A 20,375-nucleotide genomic window follows, 5' to 3' on the forward strand; every position below is an offset into this window, starting at 1 on the left:
TAACTTAGCTTGTTTTTTCAATCTCTCTTAATGCTAATATAAAATGGAATTCAAGCTGAAATAGTTACCATCTGCCTGAAAGAGGACAGGAAAACGTGGTTATAAAAGAATGTCTAAAGTGTGGAGCAAAATATGGTCCTGCTAATGGTAACGTTTCTGTCATTAGCATTCAAGATTAAAGGCTGTAATGTACAGGAAAATATACTGCATGGCTTATCACATTTTTAATAAAGGGTTCAGTGTTATAGCAGGCAAGTGCTGAGAAGAAAAATGGACCTCTCGGATTTTATTTGCTCCCTTGGGAAACTCCCCTATCATGACTGTAGCCTGTAGGATCAGCCAAATGAACACCAGGCAATAAGTCAGCAGTCCGCAAAAGGTTAGCAGAGCTTCTTCCTAATGTTACAGCAATGATTAAAAAAATTAGCTCACATTAACCTTTCCCCTTTCAGTGGATGGTTCAAATCTAGTGTGGGTTGGTAGTGACTGAAAGTGGTTACTAAATTTAATGTTTTTTGGTGGCTTACACAGTGTGAGTGGAGGGGTCTCATACTGCCTCCCAGGGATGTGTATCTGCCCAATTAAAACCCCAAATTGGTGCTAACTGGAAACTTTGCTGGCTGCAGAGCCCTGTATGGGCAGAGGCACTGAACTGGCTGCTGAAGACACAGTTGCAAAGTAGGCTGCCCTTAGACGTTCTGGCTTCCCCACAAGGTTACCAAGTCCTGCAATTGTTAAGGAAGGTGGATTTGTGCAGCTTTGTTCCTGAGCCTTCCCAGGGGCCTTACCCCGACGCTGGGAACTTTGCCTTCTCCCTCTCCTTCTCCTTCTCCCACCCCTGATCCCAGGAGTGCCCCTCAGCTCCTTGGGATATACTAGAAAAAGATCTGAGGCTCTGTGTAGCTTTTGCTTCTGGGGTGAGAGAGCAAATAATCAGCACTCAGGGCTGTTTCCCTCTTGGGTAAATAGTTCTTGTGAAACCAACCTAAGTAAGGTGATTTGTGGTATGGATTTTTCCCATCTACATTATTAGAATAAATTCAGTCAGCACATACAATCCTAGTCTCTGGTGGTACATAAATTTAATGCAATGCTTAACTCCCCTTCAGTATTTTTGGTGGATACTCGAGTTTTTCTTGGCACAGAGAGAAGTGGCAGGTGGAACAATCAGAGACTTTTTTCCATCAAAGTGAGATTAGGGTTTTTTGGGTTCCTTTGTTCTGTAAAAGCCTTTGTGTAATTCTCTTATAGGCTATCTAGCATCAAGAATGCCATTTCTTTACTAATTTATATGTTTGGTTTAAAGCTGTGCACTGATCTCAGCAGTTTCTCTATTTTTAGCATCCTGCTAAGAATTTTTAACCAAAGGGCTTTATGCAGAATAAGGCGGCTTTGTTGGGATTTCTTTATTTTTGTGTTACACTATCAGAGGCGATCCTCTCTCTTCCCTCTGATAACTTCTCAGCAAGAGAAAGTGGGACACCCAGGCTCCTGAAGGCAACAGAACCCACCAGCAGCTGCTCAGGACAGTGCTGGCTGCCTGCAGCCCAGCGGCGTTACAGTTAAAGCCCGTCACTGCATGTGAGGAAGTCTGCTTGGGAAGGAGAAATAGGAGAAGGAGAAATGGGATCTGCAACGAGCTGTCTTCTCCAGGAACAGGCTAAATAGAATTCACCTGGCAAAGACAAACGCAGCATGCATGCAGCTTGCTTGGCAGGTGCAGAGAAGGCCTCTGACATGATTTAATGGTATTTTAAAAGGCAAGCACTCGAAACAAATGGGAGTGTGCTGGGATGAATTAGATGGATTAAGATTCAATGCGATAACGCAACTACCTCAGGAATAACTAATGACCTACACTAACAGAAATGTCTGCTGGGTAGGGAGTGGGCAAAGCAGCTCACTTTAATGATTCTGCTGGCACTGAAGCTTCTTATTTGGGATGTTGCAAGAACAGCTTATGAGAAGTATTGGCTGAAGTCTTCGGTTTGTGCAAATTGGGTTCCTTTGGCATCAAATGTGTGGCCCTCTGCCCCATCAGAAATCTGCCACATGCTGATATCAAGGCTGAAATCAGTGCTAGCCCACATGCATATGGCTGAAATATGCTTGTCTGTATCATCTAACCAAGAGTAGGCTCGCCTAGAACTTAGCATCCTCAGCATTAGAGATTGCCCTAAATGTTGTACATGTAAAGAAGTGATGGCAATGCTTAAAGCATCTGAAGGGGCACTGTGATGCTCAGGTGTCAGTTGGACACACAGCGAGAGCCATGTGCACAGGGTGGGTGATGCGTCGCTCCTCTGATGTTTGGAATGAGAAATGAATGACAGTGTACCTAAGAACTGTCCTTCACGTGAGTAATTCACTGCAACCTCTTTTCACTCTCATAATTATTCACTGCATTAGTTCAAGGGGAGATTTGTAATTATTTTGGCTGAACAAGCTGAAAAAAATACTCCTAGCATAAATTAGCAAATTTATCTAAGGGCATTGCAATTACTTTGCTGAACTGAAATCTGTATTTCTTGATGGTGCTGAGCTGATTTAGTGTCCTGGGGTGCACAGAAATGAGCAGAATGCACAGGTCACTGGAATGAAAGTCCCCTTTCTACAGCCATGCATGGGAGGACACCGGGAGAAGAAAAGCATCTATAAATCTCAACCTGGCCACTGGCCTTGCCAGGAAGATGGTAAGAGCCACAGAAAGCCAGGCTGAAAGGAGGATCTGCCTGGCGGTGGGATTACCACAGCCGTGGGGGCTGCAGTGGCTCCCCATAAAGAGACCTATGAAAAACTGGAGACAACCTAGATTGTTAGAAATTACACCACAAACCACAGTAGCATGCAAGCATGGCTGATATAAGATTGAATATATAAGACTGCATATATAGGGCTGGACATATAAAGAAAAAGTTTTTCTACAGTAAGGGTAGAGAGGCACTGGCACAGGGTGCCCAGAGAGGTGGTGAGTGCCTCGTGCCTGGAGACACTCAAGGTCAGGCTGGATGGGGCTCTGAGCATCTGATCTAGTGTAGGTATCCCTGTTCACTGCACAGGGGTTGGACTTGATGGCCTTCAAAGGTCTCTTCCAATTCAAATAGTTCTGTGATTCTATGAAATCTTTCCCACAGCCTCCACTGCTAGCTGTGGGCAACAGCACTTGCAAAGAAACAAGAATACATTCAAAACTCAGGTGGGATGGGGCGAGCTCAGTTGCTGTCCTTTCCTACCGTTTTACTGTCTATGTTCTCTACCAGCATGGGCTCATACAGCATTGTACAACCCTGGCTTCTTATTGCAGATAAAGTTACTGAGCAGTGCAGAGCTTCAGAGCCACCAAGCCCTTGGTGGTGGGAAAGCACGTGTGTGTGCAGCTGTGGGTGTGTGTGGGCCGCTAACTGCAAGTTGTGACAGCACAGGGCACATGCAGTTCAACACAGCTGAAAGCTCAGAGACCGACCTTCACAAAGCCAAGTAAAAACATTTCCCTGTAGGGACCTCAGCCCCGGTTCCAGCTGCTCACCCCAGCAGCACTGCTCTGGCTGTGGGAGATGCCCAGGTGCTGTGTGGGGCTGGGTGACAGCACACACTGTCGGCCATCAGCTCCTTTAATGTCTGCCAGTATGTCAGAGAGCAGCGACCTGTCATTGGGCTGCAGTGCAGTTATAGCAATATCTGATCTGGGAATTTTTTCCAAAGCTTTCCTTTTCCACAATGGTTTTCATTTCCTGTAATTTAGAGCTGGAAGCATTTATGGAATATCACATGGTTTTAGTTTACACAGGAAATCAGCTGCAGTTGTGGGAAGATACTGACTTCAGGTTTTTAGGTTTTGTTGTGGATTTTGTTTTGTTTTGTTTTTAAGAAAGAAAGATTGCTTCACAGGAAAACATTGCAGAGTTCTACCTCTGTTGTTTGAAGCCTGTGCTCTGCAAAGTGATCTATGATAGTATAGGAACAAGCAGTTTATTTCTGTTACCCAGTAATCACATAACATGAATGCAGCAATAAATGCCTCTGCTTTTTACAGTGAGGAGATAAACCTAGAGCAGTGTCCTGCTGTGAGGAGGTGAGGGGAGGAGATGCTGGGCAGCTGCAGACAATCTCACAGAGCAGGAAGTATCAAGTAGTGTGTGTGAGGAGCCGGAGACAACCAAATCAGATTAAAGTGGGAAAAGGTGGTTACCCCTTTTGACTCATAGTCTGCCCTTTTAATCTCTCTGTGTGACTGCTGGGGATGGGCCATGGCAGGAATAAAGCCCAGAAATGAGTGTGCCATGAAAGCCTTCTCCCCCCGGTGGGGTGAGGGCTGCTTCTCCTGACAGTGCCAGCTCCTTTCTACTTTGGGTTGGGGCACAAGGCCTTGGGGGACAAAGCTGTAGAACTGTTCTCCCACTGCTTGTCAAGAAATTGCTCGTCCGAGTTTGCTGCGCTCTAACAGACTGTGTGAGATGGCATCCAGAAAGCAGTAATGAGAGCTCATCCCTTCGCAAAGGCACCCTGCCCGCTTTGGGTCTCTGTGGTACCAGAGGAGGGGGAGATGGCAGGCTGCGAGGAGAGAGATGGAGCAAACGGTGTCTAATGAACCGTGCTGGAAAGGCTGTCAAAAGCGAAGAGCTGGGTCTGCATGGCTGCAGAGCAGGGGAGTGCTGGCTGATCTCGTTCTGCACACAGAGGTACATTATGGTTTTAAATGAATCCAGAGCAGCTGAGGCATTTTTGGACTAAACGCCAACATAACCATGACCATCTTAATCATCCCCTTGTAAAATGAGCAGCCATAAGCGTGAAATCAGCCCATACGTTTTATGGAATATCTGTTGTAGGCTGGACAAGTACTTGGACTGAGGTTTATTTTCTCAGGACTTCAACTCCTGAAATATAAACCTTGTAACCTTTCTCTTAGTAAAAACAGAACTTAGAGAGAGGAGGGGGCAGTGCCCCAAGTGTGCACCCTGGTGTGCGGCCTCACGCGGCGCCGCGCTTTGCAAGGGCCAGTGCTGTAATGGACGCTATTAACACTGATTGCTTTACAGTTCTGCGTATCAGCCCCGGACTTGTTGGGGACGGAGGTTTAAACAAAGGTGTGATGGCTTATAATATTTGTTAGTGAGATATCAAAATATTTATACACTGGGTATTTCTTCGCTGTGCTATTCAAAAGCCTGAGGTTAATTAAAGGGAGCCTGTTCCTCGTCTTACAATTTTGTCCCGAGATGCCTGCTTCCTGATCCCAGAAGGCAGTGTCACATTTCTGATTGTTTCTCAGCTAATTAATTCAACATTAGTGGCAGCACTGAGCTATTTTAGGATTTCTCAGGGCTGGATAGTCCCTCACTGGCCATACCTAAGCAGGGCTTTTAACCATCTGTGCCACAGCCATCCATGGGGCTTGCAGCACTGCTTGTGTGCATCATTACGCAAACCCACGAGTCTTTGCAGGGCCACAGCCTGATTGCATTTTATGTTGTACCATATCCTGCAATATATCACCTTGTCACTGGCTTATATGTCACAACCGCCTCCAGCTACCCGAACAGACTGTTAGAGGCATGGGGGTTTGTAAAGGCCACGGAGCACTCCTTGCCCTTGTGGCCTTGCCTTGACCTTTACCACTTGCTTCTTTTTCATCCTCTGGAGGAAGACATTCCTCTGGGGGAGGAATATTTGGGTGGGATGGTGCCTTCTTCCTGGTTTTGGCTCATGGGCCAGAGGACTCCCCGCTTCGCTTCCCTAGCCATCTTCTGGAGAACATGAAACTCTCTGCTGTGTGGGGCCACAGCCTATTCTCCCAGTAGAGGAAGTGAGGTGGGCTGGGGTTTTCCAGTCACCTCCTCGACCTGGTTGCGGGGAGGAGCAGGGTCTTTCCCCTGTGCAAAGGACTGCAGATGTGGCCACCAGAAGCAGTCTGTGCCACCGCAGGAAAACACCATGCAATGTAGTGAGAGAGTGCTGAGTCCCCAAAGCAGCCCTCACTGTCACTTGCTCCTGGGGACTCCCACCCAGACACACAGGGTGTGCTGGGGAAGAGGACATGGTCCTGAAATGAAGATCGCTTCCTCCATGCTTGGTCTCAGTTTTTTTGTCTTGTTTTGTCAAAGGGTGCGTTCCAGGATGCTGCAAACTAAGGCAGCCATGCAAGAAGCTTCTCAAAGCTCTTCAATGTGGCAGAGCAGGAACTTAGCAGCCCCCCTTCACACCACCTCTAGGCATCCAGGCAGGACCCCTGCACCCCACATCCTTCTCCAAGCCTCACCAAAGCACCCTGTCTTTAAGGAGTCTTTGTGCAGACAGTGTATGTTGGAACACGCTGCGTTTGTGCAGATGTATTTACCAGCCCGAACTAGGTTTTAAACAAATTGACATTTTAATATGCATTTATTCCTGTCACATTAAAAAAAAACCTGCTGGTATTATGCCAGAATGTGATATATAATGATGCTGTTTAGCAGCAACTCTGTCATTTGGTGTTGTTGACAGTAAAATAAATTAACATAATAAACATAATTTGTTCAAAAACAGCTAAGTAAAAACAGATGGTTACAATATTTTGGCAGGACCCGTTAGCCCAGGTTTACATGTGTGTTTAGACATTAGTTCTGTTTGCAACATATGCCACATATTTTCTCCATCCGTTTAATATGCAAATACACACCTCCTGTATTGCTGTATAAATGGGTTCTCTGAGGAGCAGGTGACGGGGTGGGTGGAGGCAGCAGTGGTGTTTCTCACTCTTCTGAGTTGGGATCAGATCTCAGCTGCGTAAATGGGTGAGGAAAGTATCCATAGTACCGCCAGAAACAAACAGGAGAGAAGGTGGAATGTAGCAACATAGCTGTGCACTGACACAAAGGCTGTCACTGCTGCTCACACCTCATTGTAATGCACTAACCCGCCGCTTGCCCCCCCCCCGAATGTCCTGTCCCATCTGTCTGCATCTCCCTGAGCCCCAGCAGGAGGAGCCCAGGCCCAGCCACGCACCTCCCTTCTCCTCTCTGGGGGCTGATGTGAAGAGAGAGGGAACTTCGCTTAAGAATGAAGCGTGGTGGGACTAAGCCCTTCCTTTTAACCTTGTCTGAGCAGTGATCGGACTGATAAGGCATGTGACTGTCAGGGGATTCCTGGTGTTTAAATGTCAGACACTTACGAGGTACAGCAGCTCAAAGTAGGCTATGTGCTGTGAGAGAAACCAAGGGCATCATACCTGGGAATATATTTTATGTAAAACATATATCTGTCTGCATATATGTAGATAAATGGCACCTTTCAAGCAACAGCTCCAGAGCAGCATGGAGCACTGGCCCCTGGTTGCTCTCAGCACAGCACTGCTCTTCAGGAGTTTGGGCTAGAAGGCAAAGGGCTCTGCAGTGCCCTGCCAGGAGAGCCTGGGACACGACCATTCCACATTGTGCCATCAACATGAGCTGAGGTTTGCTCGCACATGGACTCAGCAAAAACGGAAAGGGCAGCAGGGAGGGTGGCACAGTGGTGTGAGCTCTTTTCTCTGAGTCAGTAGTGAGTTGCATGTGCTTCAGGGCACAGTGCATGTGCACCATGGTAGCCTTACGCTGCCTCTCTGCTCAGCTTGAGAAGCTGTGGGTGCCCCATCCCTGGAGCTGTTCAAGGACAGGTTGGATGGGGTCCTGGGCAGTCTGAGCTGCTGGGTGGCAGCCCTGCCTGCAGCAGGAGGTTGAACTAGCTGATCTTTGATGTCCCTTCCAGCCCAAGCCATTTTATGATGCCTCTATGATTCTTTCTCAGCTGCCTCCCACTCACAGCCCTGCTTGTCCTGCAGGAAGGGCTCTGGATGGGAACTGCTCTATGGGGAAGTATGCACTGCATTGCTACAGAAGTGTGTGAAACGAGGGAGTACTTTAAAGGTTCCTCAAAATGTCATTGTCCCTTCCTGGTGTGGCTCTGTGACATACCAAGTATAAAACATTATTTGTGAAACTTCCTTTTAACTGCTGTTTAATGGCTCCTAATATATTTCAAATAGGCATCTGCAAGTTCATTTTGACATTTATTAGAAGCCATTAGATACCAATCTAACGGTGATTTTATGACAAATGTCTGACATCATTAAAAATGTGATGGTTGATAAATTATAATGTGATGTGCTTTTGAGTATCAGGAAATTAGGCTGTTTCCAAATGTGACTGTTTTTGATGTTGCAAATTAACTTTTATTTCCAATTGATTTATGTCTGCAGGCTCTTAAAGTGAAGAGTGTCAGAGGCTGAGGAGTCAGTGAAGAAGCAGGTTGTGATGAGGGTAAAGGCAGTCAGACCGATCAGCACAGGTCCTGATAGCCTGGTCTGAATGAAGGAAGATATCTAGAATAACTTACTTGTCAGAGGAATTTCTTGATTTCTCCTACCAGTGCTCCAGTAAGTACCTTCCCCAGCATTGCTCTGAGCACTTGCTCACTTCTTTAATTGCAGTCTTACACAGTATGGCTCATACTGGACCATCCCCTCCAGGAGCAGTGCAGAGGATAGACATGATGCTGGTCCTGCAAAGGCAGTGTACGATACTGGGCCAAGGGACTGTGGGACACAATCAGCCTCATTAATACCCAACACTGGTGTTTAGAAAGCTTTTTGTAGCCATCATAGTAGAAGAGATTTTTAGAGAAACTGGCAAATGTTTACAGGAAGTTCCTATTGAGCATGAGAGGAGAGAGCTGTGCAAACTAAGAATGGGGGCTGGAGGCTGCCAAAGGACCCTCAGTGACAGGGTTCAGGCAGGTCACGAATGTGGTCACCAAAGCAACTCCGTCTCAAGTTGCATGGAAATCCCACAGCCACTAACACTAACATGTGCAGAAAGCAACGGAGCCAACCATAAGTGTATCTCAGATTTCAAAGTGATTGCAAGACCTGCAGATGTGGGAAAAGATGCTTTCTCACAGAGGGACCCCAGCTTTACGGACAATAAATTGCTCATTCTGCTGTATATGTCAGGAGGGAAAACAGGATTTTGTAGAGCCAAAGGTAACAAGCCAAAGGATGGCAGGGTCACCTTGGCCTCCAGTGGTGGTAAACGAGATGTGGCTGAGGAGAGGATGCCTTTGGGATAGGTGATGTGTGGGATGAAAGAGCTGAAGCATCCTTGGGTTTTGATGCTGTGGGCTCTGCTGGTCTCCCTCATTTCCAAGCACAGAAGCAGATGCCCACAGCTCTGAGCTGCTGCTTACCACAGGAACACTGAAGGGCTCTCTAAAAAAGGCTGGAAATCAGGCAATTGCACTTCCCCATCTGTATTAGGGAGCCACTCCTTTGGGTACAGACTTTATGGAGAACTTTCTTTCTGTCTCTGTCACAGTATAGCAACTCAGCAGGCTGGCAGGATAGGCAAAGGCCTGAGTGAGTGACAGTGCTGAAAGCACGGCAGCACCTGGTTGGGCAGAAGGGCCTGCAGCCTGCTGGGTTGCTGGCTGTATGGACGTGGGGAGCTTGGCCTCATTAACGTCCACAGCACATCTCCATTGAAGCCTGTATTTCTGACACTGAGCCTCGTGGCTTTCTATAAACCAAGAATTTTTGATAAATAATTTGCTGTTTTCAGTGGGTAGCAAGCATAAACTGGAAGAGATCCATTATGTAATTACGCAGTGTCAAAAGCTCTGATAAAGATTTTTTTTTTTTATAACCCATCTGGGAAGTGTTTTGCTAAGAAACTAAGAAGGCTGTTTTGGTCTCATTAACCTATTTTCTTGTCTATTTTTCAAGACTTTCCTTTGTGTAAACATTGTTTTACAATTGCACAGTGAAGTGCATGGGTTACTTGAGGCAGATCATGCTGGAAAAATAAAGGGTTGAAAAAAAGAACACTTTGCATTTGTATCACCACCACGTATCAGAGCCTTCAGAGTTCATAAAGCTGAGCTTTGGTTTTCTTGACCGAGGGCTTGCCTCTGCCAGGACTGCTGTACACGGTGCTGAAGGGGAGCCAAGTGGCATGTCTGTTATGCCACATCCACTGTGCCACGTTCATCATGCCATGCCCATCATGCCACATCCATTGTGCCACATCTGTTGTTCCACAACTGCCCACCTGCATGCTTCCCTCTCATGGCAGAGGCAGCAACCTCAGTCCCTCCCCAGGGCATACGTGTAGGACACCCACCTCTGGCAGACATTCACCTTGCACCCTGCAGCACTTTCACTTGGCAGAGAAGCCCAGTGATATTAAGGTGTCATTGCAGGGCAGCAGAGCGGAGTGTGAGTTGACCCCATCTCCTGAGCCCAGCCCCTTGCAGGCACCTTGCAGTCCCACAACTGCCTTGTAGGGAGATACTCTGCCCAACAAGATTTGTTTGGACTGTGCTTCTCTGGCCTTTTTTCCTTCTCATTCTCTCCCCCTGACTTTCCAGAGAGAGAGAGATGCTGGCCAGAGCCAAACACACCATTCCAGGAGAGGAAATGCCATTATACTGGCATCATGAGTGAGAAGGATCCTAGAGTTGTATTTAAAGCACAAACCCTTGGTACATCTGGGCTCTGTTCTCAGCCATTATACAAGTTTCCTCTCATTTGCCCTGCTTATTCAGTCTCCATGCTGCATTCCCTCTCCCTGTAACACCACAGCTGTAGTATTTTCTCTTCACCTTAGAAGTGTTGGGGTTGTGAAAGACTTGGATACTCGAGTGGAGATGTAATTAAAAGTGTAAGATAGGGTGGATTAATTATATCCCAGGTAACAGCAGCCAAATTCCCCAGTCTGTGGTTTACAAGGAAGAAATACATGTTTGGGCCATGCTGTGCCATCAGGTCCTGCTGCCTGAGGCTACATTTCGTCTGAAGGTAGAGCCGGGGGCTCAGATAGCCCTGGTCAGTACATGGCTATGGACAGCCACGGTGCTGCCTCCCTCCCCTCTTTGTGTAGATATGTATGTATGTGTATGACTACAACACACATGCCAGAGGGGGATGCCTCTGTGCATTATGGTGTTAGCTGGGAGAGAAGCGGCCAGGTATCTTTAGCCTCCTAACAATCCCTCACCTCCTAGGCTGCTTCCAGCATTTCTGCGTTCTGAGAAGGAAAAGACACTGCTACAAACACCAGCTCTGCCCTCCTGTCCTCACCTGAGTGTTTGGCAGTTATCTGCAAATCCTCTTGTTCCTCTTTCCCTGTGCAGGATGCACTTTGTAACAGCTGGGCTCACCCTCTTCACACAACACAGGGCATCACAACCTGGTGTCCCAGCTGTGACCAGCGCTACGTTTGTGCTTTCCCACCCAGGCTTCCGTTTCCCAAGCTAAGTGCCTCTGCTGCCAGCACCAGGCTACTCCGAGCCTTCATCCCAATCCTGTACACACCCTTCTGCATACCAGTTAGGATACAACAGGACCCCAACCCACCAGTACTGCCTCCAGTAGCAATACTGGCGCTGGTAACCAGCCACAGGAGATTGCATCTTCATGCTGATGTGTATTAATCTGTATTTGATTTTATCCAAGTCTTTATGTGATGATATGGCCCAACCTCACCATATGTACACAGTTCTATTAAAAAAAATTTTTAAAAATTACAAAAAGATGAGATACTTTAAAATAGAGCTGGGCTTTCAAAAGGCCTGCTTAACAAGTGGGAAGTATGGATTGTCTGCTGGGGATTTTCATATTCAAGTGAAAATGGAAATCCTCTTACAGGACCTGTTACGTTACTGAGAAATTATAAGTTAAATAATAAAAAAAAAAAGCTTTGCTGATCCTCAGCTAGCAAGCTGTCAAGAAAAAAGCATACAGACCATGCCAGATTAAGAACACTAAAGCAGAGCTCCTTGGGGGAGCAAGCAGCCTGTGGGCAGCCGAGGAATCCCTCCCACAGGAACCCATGGCTCACAGAATGGAGACAAGAGCAGGAATTGCTCGCAAGCTGCGTAGGAGCTGGCTGGGCAGCACAGGCCTTATTTTCTCTGGATAATTTTTTCCTAAGTGAGCAAATGCCTGCTATAGAAATGTCAAACATTTTCCAAGCAAGATTCCAGGTAGAGAATGTTGCTTTGCGTATCTGAGAAATCACTTAAGCTGCAAACCTATTGAGCAGATGTGGGTGTTTGGGATGCGTGTGGCATTATTGAAGGTGCAGATGGCACAGTGGCACACTGGTACCACTGAGTCAGAGCTTGGCAGTGGTGGGCACTGCTTGGGAAGCACAGTAATCAAGTCACTCTTCCCAAAACTGCAGTCGTTGTCAATGAGGAAAGCTGGGCTACAATGGACGACACATCTCAAAATGCATATTTTACGTAAAAATTAGGTGTGAAGTTCAAATTAAAAATATATATAATAATATTGGTATTACTGGTGTGTATGCCATTTTTCATTTGCAAGAGGAAATACACCAGATCTGTCACATCAGCTTAGGCCAAAGCACTGCAAAGTCAGTGAGATGTGCCTGCAGTCTGGATGGGGAAGGCAGGATGGGCATTCCTGGGTACCAGCCTGAGCTTCCTCCATGCACCTGTGGGGGTGGCAAGTTGCCACATAGCCAATGTGGGGAGAGAGAATGCGTGGGGATGGGTCAGCCATAACCTCAGAGACAGCCATGGCTTCGAGGCAGATGATGGGAAGAAATCTTACCCACCATTATTATGATCTTTCTGAAAGGAACGATCCAGTGTGTAGGGTGAGATGGCCTAATGGCAGAATTTCTTACCCTGTCTGGAAGCAGTGCTGCCAGAGACAGAGACAGCTTCATGAGTGTAATTTCCTTAGTTCTTTTTAAGTAAGAAATGCTGTAGCACTGTCTTGCAGCTGACATGAAATAGGAATACTCTGGGACCACCTCTGGGCATCATCATTGGCACTGATTTGTGAACCAAATATCAAGCTGAAGTCTTGGCAATATAGTGATTCAGCATGGAAGACCATAACAAATAGTGGGCAGGGTAAAAGAGGAACCTTCTAGAATGTGCCAAACCTGCTCAGTACTGGGGCCACTTCTATTCAACATCTTTATCAATGATCTTGATGAGGGGATTGAGTGCACCCTCAGTAAGTTTGCAGATGACACCAAGTTGGGAGGGAGTGTTGATCTGCCTGAGGGTAGAAAGGCACTACAGAGGGATCTGGATAGACTGGATCGATTGGCCAAGGTTAACTGTATGAGTTTCAGTAGGACCAAGTGTCGGGTCCTGCATTTTGGTCACAACAACCCCAGGCAACCCTACAGGCTTGGAGAGGGGTGGCTGGAAAGCTACCTGATGGAAAGGGACCTTAGTGTACTGATGGCTGAATATGAGTTGGCAGTGCGGCCAGGTGGCCAAGAGGGCCAATGGCATCCTGGCTTGTATCAGGAATGTTGTAGTGAGTAGGACTAGGGAAGTAATCCTGCACCTGTAGTCAGCACTGGTCTCACCTCGAGCACTGTGTTCAGTTTTGAGCACCTCAATACAGAAAGGACACTGAGGTACTGGAGCAGGTCCAAAGGAGGGCAACAAGGCTGGTGAAGGACTTGTAGAATATGCCCTATGAGGAGAGACTGAAGGAACTGGGACTGTTTAGTCTGGGGAAGAGGAGGCTGATAGGAGACCTTATTGCTCTCTTCCAATATTAAAAAAGTGATCATAGCGAGAGTGGGGCTGGTCTCTTCTCAGTGGTGACAGGTGACAGAATGAGGGGAAATGGCCTCAAGTTGTGCCAGGGGAGGTGTAGGTTGGATATCAGGAAAACTTCTTTACAGAACAGGTTGTTAGCACTGGAATAGGCTCCCCAGGGAGGTGGTTGAGTCACCAGCCCTGGATGTGTTTAGAAACTGTCTGGATGTGGTGCTCGGGGACATGATTTAGCAGAGGGTTGTTAGAGTTACGGTAATATGGTTAGGTTGTGGTTGGACTTGATGATGTTTAGGGTCTTTTTCAACCAGAGTGATTCTACGATTCTATTTAACATGATAATTAAATGGTGTGTGCCACAGTGCAGGCACCCTGAGTACTCAGCAGTGCCCGATGGCTGCGTGGGACAGCACTGCCCAGGCCACCACCTCTCCCGGGGGCTGTCCCCAGGGCAGCGTGCCCCAGCCCGGATGGCAGTCACTGCTGCTCCCTTCACTTCTAGAAATGTCCCAGCAGAAAATGAAGGCTGAAGCAGGAGCACTAACTCTTGGATTTCCTTTGGGGAAAAAAAAATAATTCCCTGGTCATACTGTGAAAGACTGGTTCAAGTATGAGATGTTTAACAATACTGAGAACCATTTGCACATTCATACAAAATAAAATGATAATTTATTAACTGAGGAACCTTTTGATTATACTGAATGAGCTTCCTTTGTATCAGTTCAATAGAAGTGAGATAGTCCTTGTTAAAGATATTTCCAGAGTTAAGCTGGAAACATTATTAGATATATTTGGGGACAGAAAAGTCCCACATATGGGAAACTATGCCTTCATCTGAATGTGAGAGCATGGGCATCCTCGTATATGTGAGTAAGGTGACAGCAATCGGTCAGCTTTCCAAACTGAAATGTCAGTGCTTATTTTCAGGTACTGCACTATTTCTGCGTGCAGAAACTTGTTTACACACTAAGAAATAGGTTAGCTAAGGTTTGGAAGTGCAAGGAGCCCGGCTGCAAGCGGAAAAGCAGAGTTTGTAGTAGATGCTGACTCCATTCTGTAGGCTGAAAATAGACATGGGAAGAGTTTTTCCCTGGGGAGGGACTTTATAAGGGGTTTTAAATTGGGAGAGGGTAGATTTAGACTAGATATCAGAAAGAAAGAGGTTGCTCAGTGAGGTTGTGAATGCCACCTCCCTGGAAGCATTCAAGGCCAGGCTGGATGGGACTGTGAGCAACCTGGTCTAGAGGGAGGTGTCCCTGCCTATAGTAGCGGATTGGAACTAGATACTCTTAAGGGTCTCTTCCAACCCAAACCATTCAGTGATTCTATGAGAAGCAGAGTGACAGCTTTGTGCTCAGCTCTCAGAGCACCTCCAGCTTTCCTCAGAATGATTTATTTCTCACTTTACTCTGTGTTTATTAAGCAGTTTGTGTGGTGCTGCGCTAGAGAAGCTGGAGGCACAGCAGAAATATCCATTTTCCCCATGCACTGCAGATCAGCAGCGACACAAACACTTTGAAACGCAGTGTCACTGTGCAGGGGTGTGTCAAACACACATCTATTTCCTGAGTTAAACAAGAAGGGAAAACTTACTGAAATGTTTGCACGCGTATGTTGGACAGGACAGCCTGAAAGCTCTGCTTAATGACACGAGCGGATTTTAATGTAATTTAAAGCTACTCTGATCTCTAATCGCACCATAAAGAATGTTGTGGGATTTTTTCTACTTCCCCAGCTCCCACTGACCGTTGCTGTCAGTAGGAACAAGCGCACTGAGTCTGCAGTGGTGAGTCTGACATTTTAATGAGCCAATGTGCAGGATTTGTAGTACTGAATATCCTGGCCTCTATAGGTGACATATTTCAGGGAATGGGAGAGGAAAAGAGATAGAAAATAACACCTTTTTTGCCTCTTTTATACCAACTAGATTGAGAGAGACATCAGCAGGTGATAGGATTGGATCCATCTAGAATCTTTCCCTTGAAATGCCTTTAAAAGCCTCAACTTGCAAAGGGACTGAATAAAACATAAGCTGAAACACTGCCTTGCTCAGCTGTGCCATGAGGAAAAGTTAGTGGTGGAACAGGAGCGACCCTTCCCTGGAGGCTCTGAGACCTGCAATCCCAGGAATTACCGTAATAGACTGACAGATACTCTCTATACACTAGAAAATTTCTAGATTTGTTTAATTGTCCCACCACTTTTTTTTCTAACAAAAATATTTGCTGCACTTAAATCATGCAGTGCCTGGCCACAGGTTTCTTTTGGAAAATAAATAAAGATTACAGGGAATGTTTGCACTACGTATGTTAGATGGTCACATTGCAGTACAACTCAGAGCACCCAAAGTTGAGTACCTGAGTTGTCTGTATGGTCATGGAAACACAAGTGACACCCAAAGGGTGACTCAGAGCATCCAAGATAGGTGTTGGAATGTAGAAGATGGGGCTTCGCCTTGCCTGCAGCAATTCAAATGAGAGATGAAGGGCTCTATGTCCTCTCATGAACCATCTTGTCATCGGTAAGGTGAAGGAAATCTTCCCTCCCCTCCCTTCCCCTTCCCCTTCCATTCCCTTCCCTAACTTGTTGTCCATAGCTCATCTGCCACTGCACAGTGTGAGGGTATCTTACACTGACAGTACAGCTCTATCTGGGCTGACAGCCCTGTAGGATGCTCCTCTCAACAGAGCAGCATATGTGCATATCCCGTTTCTCTAAAACCGCTTCCCGTCTTCTCCTCACTTCCCAGAGGGCAATCAACCACCATGGGACAGGAGAAATATTTTGCTGCTATCATCCAGATTTAAGTTTCATTTCCAGGAAGAATGCAGTAGGATGAAACCATCTTGCCACTGCTGGGATACTGCCAGTACTGCAGGTGATAGCAGATTGTAGCCAGCTGCCCCTTGCCATGTTCTCCTGGCTGTACCCAGCAAAACCCTCCTTTACGGTACAAGCTGACTGCAGGGAAAGTTCCAGGTAATGATGAACATTCTTTTTACACCCAGAGCAGTTCTGTATATGCCAAGGGGATTTCCACACTACTTTGGGAAACACTAGTATCTTCTGGTACCATTCAGAACATTGTGTCCTCACATAAAACACATTTTTCCTGCCCATAAATTCACTCAATTACATCTAATCTTATCCTAAATGAGCCACCTTTGGTGTTCAGAGCTTCCAAATACTTGTGGAGGGCTATCACATCCTCTTCCCTTACTCATCATTTGGACATATTATTTGTGCAGAACTATTTCAGCCTTCTCTCAATGAGCCATTCCCTCCCACCTCTGGTTTGTGGTGGTGTTCTCTGAACAATTCCCACTCCACCTGCATCACCCCGTGCCAGAGGTGCACAGAAATGCTCACATCAGCACAGGTGCAGCTCTGGTGCAGCCTTATGCACATCCCCATCTGTGATGTGACACCTCTGCATGCAGCTCCAACTGCAGCCTTGCCTTGCACTGCAGCAGGGATGCTAACCAACATACCTGCAGCCAGCAGTCTGCTTTCCAGGTTTCCCTGTCCTATCAAGTAGCAGTGGTTTGGATTATTTCCCCCAACTGTATTAACCTCAATTTTCCCAGGCACAGTCTTATTTTGTTATCTTCTGTTTCTATTTCCAATCTCTCCAGTTTCCCCCTGTATGGCTATATCTCTCTTCCTTTGCTTTAGCCCATTTGGCCCAAACTAGAGAGAAAGGCAAGAGGACCTCAGATGCGCGCCCAGGAACTCTGAAAGCCACTTTGCAAAGAGGTCACCCACTCCACAATACCCCACCTCTCCAGGCACACTGACACATTGTGTGTTAACAAACGCCCCTTCCCTTGCAGCCCTCCGTTACTCAGGCAGGAGCTGTCACCCACTGACCCGTGTGGTGTGCAGGACAAAGGTTCCAGGCTCCCTGCGAGGTGCACTGATCCTCAGGGGAGATGATCAGGCATTATTCCCAGGCAGCTCTTTCAGGTCAGACACAAAAGTGAATGTGCTCTGATTTTCAGATGTTGAGTATTCGTAGTTTCCACCAGTGGTGTTGGCAATCCCACTACCTAAAGAATTGGAGCTTTGGGTGTGATTTAACTGAGAGCAGAAACGTTCACCACCTTTGAAATTACTTTTGTGAAGGTGACCAAACTTCAGCAGTTTTGGAACTACTTGCACACACCCACGATCATACACTGCTTGTGCATGAGTGTGTGTTCTGGTGTGGGGGACAAAGAGCAGAGGGACACTGGTACTGCCAAAGAGCACCAGGACTAAAGGAAGATGAAAAGTTGGCTCTGGGAGCCCGCGGCCTGCCTCAGGAGCAGGAGCACAGTGCACAGTGCTTTGGCCAGCAAGCTGTTGCACATCTTCTCTCTTCAGAAAGAGCCTGGATCGTCTCACACCTCCTGCTCTCCAGGAGGTGGCTGGCCTTCTCAAATCCATTTAATCAAACCAGGCTTTAATTTTTAGTTCTTTATGTAGAGTTACTCTTGGTTCATGAACATTTTCAGCAGCTGCTCACGGCCTTTCATCATTGCAGCTCTCACTTCCCCGGGGCTTTTTCCCACTCAACAACTGAGGCATCGTGTCTGCCGACACGCAGTGCACGTTATTAATTTCCGTGCCTTGAGCCTTTAGACAACCATCTCTTTAGCAGGAAATGGCTTACATTTCACTAGACTGCAAATGATCTTGGAAACTAAGTCTGACCTAATCTGGGGAAGGTTCCCAGCACCCAGCTGTCTGACAGGCAGGGCCAGCTCCACGGAGTGTGGTGTGAGCCCAGCCCTGGGGCTTGGATAACGCACAGAGGAGTTGCACACTTGAGCTCCCTATGCCTTAACCTAACCTCCCTCAGCTCTCCCCTTCCTGCTCCCCCAGCATGTAGGGTACAATGGTGAGCAGATGGCCATCATCAGATGGTCAGGAAGATAACCTGAAAGCAAAGTCTCTGCAGTAGACACTATGGTGTTACTGGGTGCTGTCTCCACCAGCTCTGCTTCATCATGAGAGGAGCCAGGGCTGGTGCGCTCTGTGCAGAACTCATTAGTGGAGCATTCTGAGTCCTTCCAAGGAGGGAAGGAGTATGCTGAGCTCCTGTACAGCTTTAGATAGAAGTGAGGGGCACTGATGCAATGGCAGGGTTTGAGGCAGACCTTGCAAAGCCCTGAGAAAACTTCAGTACCTGCAGACTTCAGCAGTGCTCTTAGAGGTGGCATATACGCTGAGCTTCTTTACAGTCAGTGGTGAGAGAGAAAAGTCATTTGGGTACAATTCACCTGATTGTCCCGCTTTCTTATGGATGAGATAATTCAAAATCCTAGAATCAAGCAGTGGCAATGAGTAGAGCTCTGCTGGCTACAGGTCCGATCCAATGCCTCTTCCCAGCCTCAGTATGGAGATTTGAGGCGGACTCACATGCAAAGCCTCTGCAAATCTGAAGACTGAAAACAGACAAAAGTAAGAGTGGGTAGGCAGTGAAAAGCTGCTTATAGCTGGTCCCATGCTCTTCCTTAGCTTACCTCTTTCTGGTCATCTCCTCCTCTGTAGGCGAGAACAAAAGCTGAGGAACTATTTCATCTTTCTGAAGTGCTACAGAAAGCGAGGTAGGCAGTCTGAACGATGTAGTTACCCTGGCCCCTGAGTCTGTGCTTAACCAGGAAAAACAGCCCAGAGGCATCCATGCTGGTGGTCTGGGAGCCAGCACAAGCTCCTGATGTCAGTGCAGCACACTGCCCAAGCTAACAACCTGGAGCTTATTAGCTCAGGTGGCAGCAACTGCATCAGTCTTGCCATCATGGCCACACTGCCATGTCTATGAAGCACCACACCTCACACTGTTACCAGCCCTCAGTGCAAGGGCAGCTCTGGGCTGCTGGTGGTAAGAACATGCAGCTTATTGCCACTGCTGGCTTCAGGTTAAATGTGCAAGGCCCACTTCCCTCCCACATCTATTTACACAGTAATAAACCCTATAAATAAGTCATAGCAAGTGAGACACAAGAAGATCCAAGCCTGGTTTTGGTCATCCACTTGGATCTCTGTCTCAGGAATGAGCAAACTGCCAATAATCACCTATTCCCAGTGCTCCCACCTCAGACAGACACATCCCACCCTCCTTGCCCATTCCAATTGCCTCTGATGTGCCACGCTTCTGCCCTCCCTTACACGAAACCACTTTCAGCTTTCAGGTTTCTGGGGACTCCTGTGCTGTGCCTCACTATCTCCATAGGAAGAGCTCTGGGGCAAAGAAACTGCCCCAAAGTGCACCTGACCTGAGGGGCTGATGCTCTGACATAGGGGCTGGGCGCGGTAGGCTGGGCATCACCAGCATTGCTTGAACTGGGGGCTCTCATTCTACCTTCATTCTCCTACTTCTCTTGTCCTAGACACACCACAGAATCATTAAGGTTGGAAAAGACCTTTAACTGATCAATCCCAGCTCCCTCAGCTGCTCCCCATAAGCCTTATGCTCCAGACCCCTCACAGCTTCGTTGCCCTTCTCTGGACACGCTGCAGGGCCTCAATGACTTTCTTGTAGTGAGGGGCCCCAAACTGAACACAGCACTGGAGGTGCTGACATTCCCTTATCCCCTGATGTCACAGCCCTCCCGTGCCCTCCTGGGTACTGAAAACTATCTTAGAAGTCGCAGATGTTGTGGAACGCAATGAAGGCACACCGCCACCAGAGCAGCGAGGCTTGTTGCTTCCTTTAGTCCTTTCCGACAGGTTTCCCACCGCAGAGTAGGAAACCCTTAACTCAGCACCTCAAGCGCTTACAAATAAGGGCTGCGTGCACGGCTCGACCACCCCCGTCCCCGGCT

Source organism: Meleagris gallopavo, chromosome 6, assembly GCF_000146605.3.
Source record: "Meleagris gallopavo isolate NT-WF06-2002-E0010 breed Aviagen turkey brand Nicholas breeding stock chromosome 6, Turkey_5.1, whole genome shotgun sequence".
NCBI classification, from domain to species: Eukaryota; Metazoa; Chordata; class Aves; order Galliformes; family Phasianidae; genus Meleagris; species Meleagris gallopavo.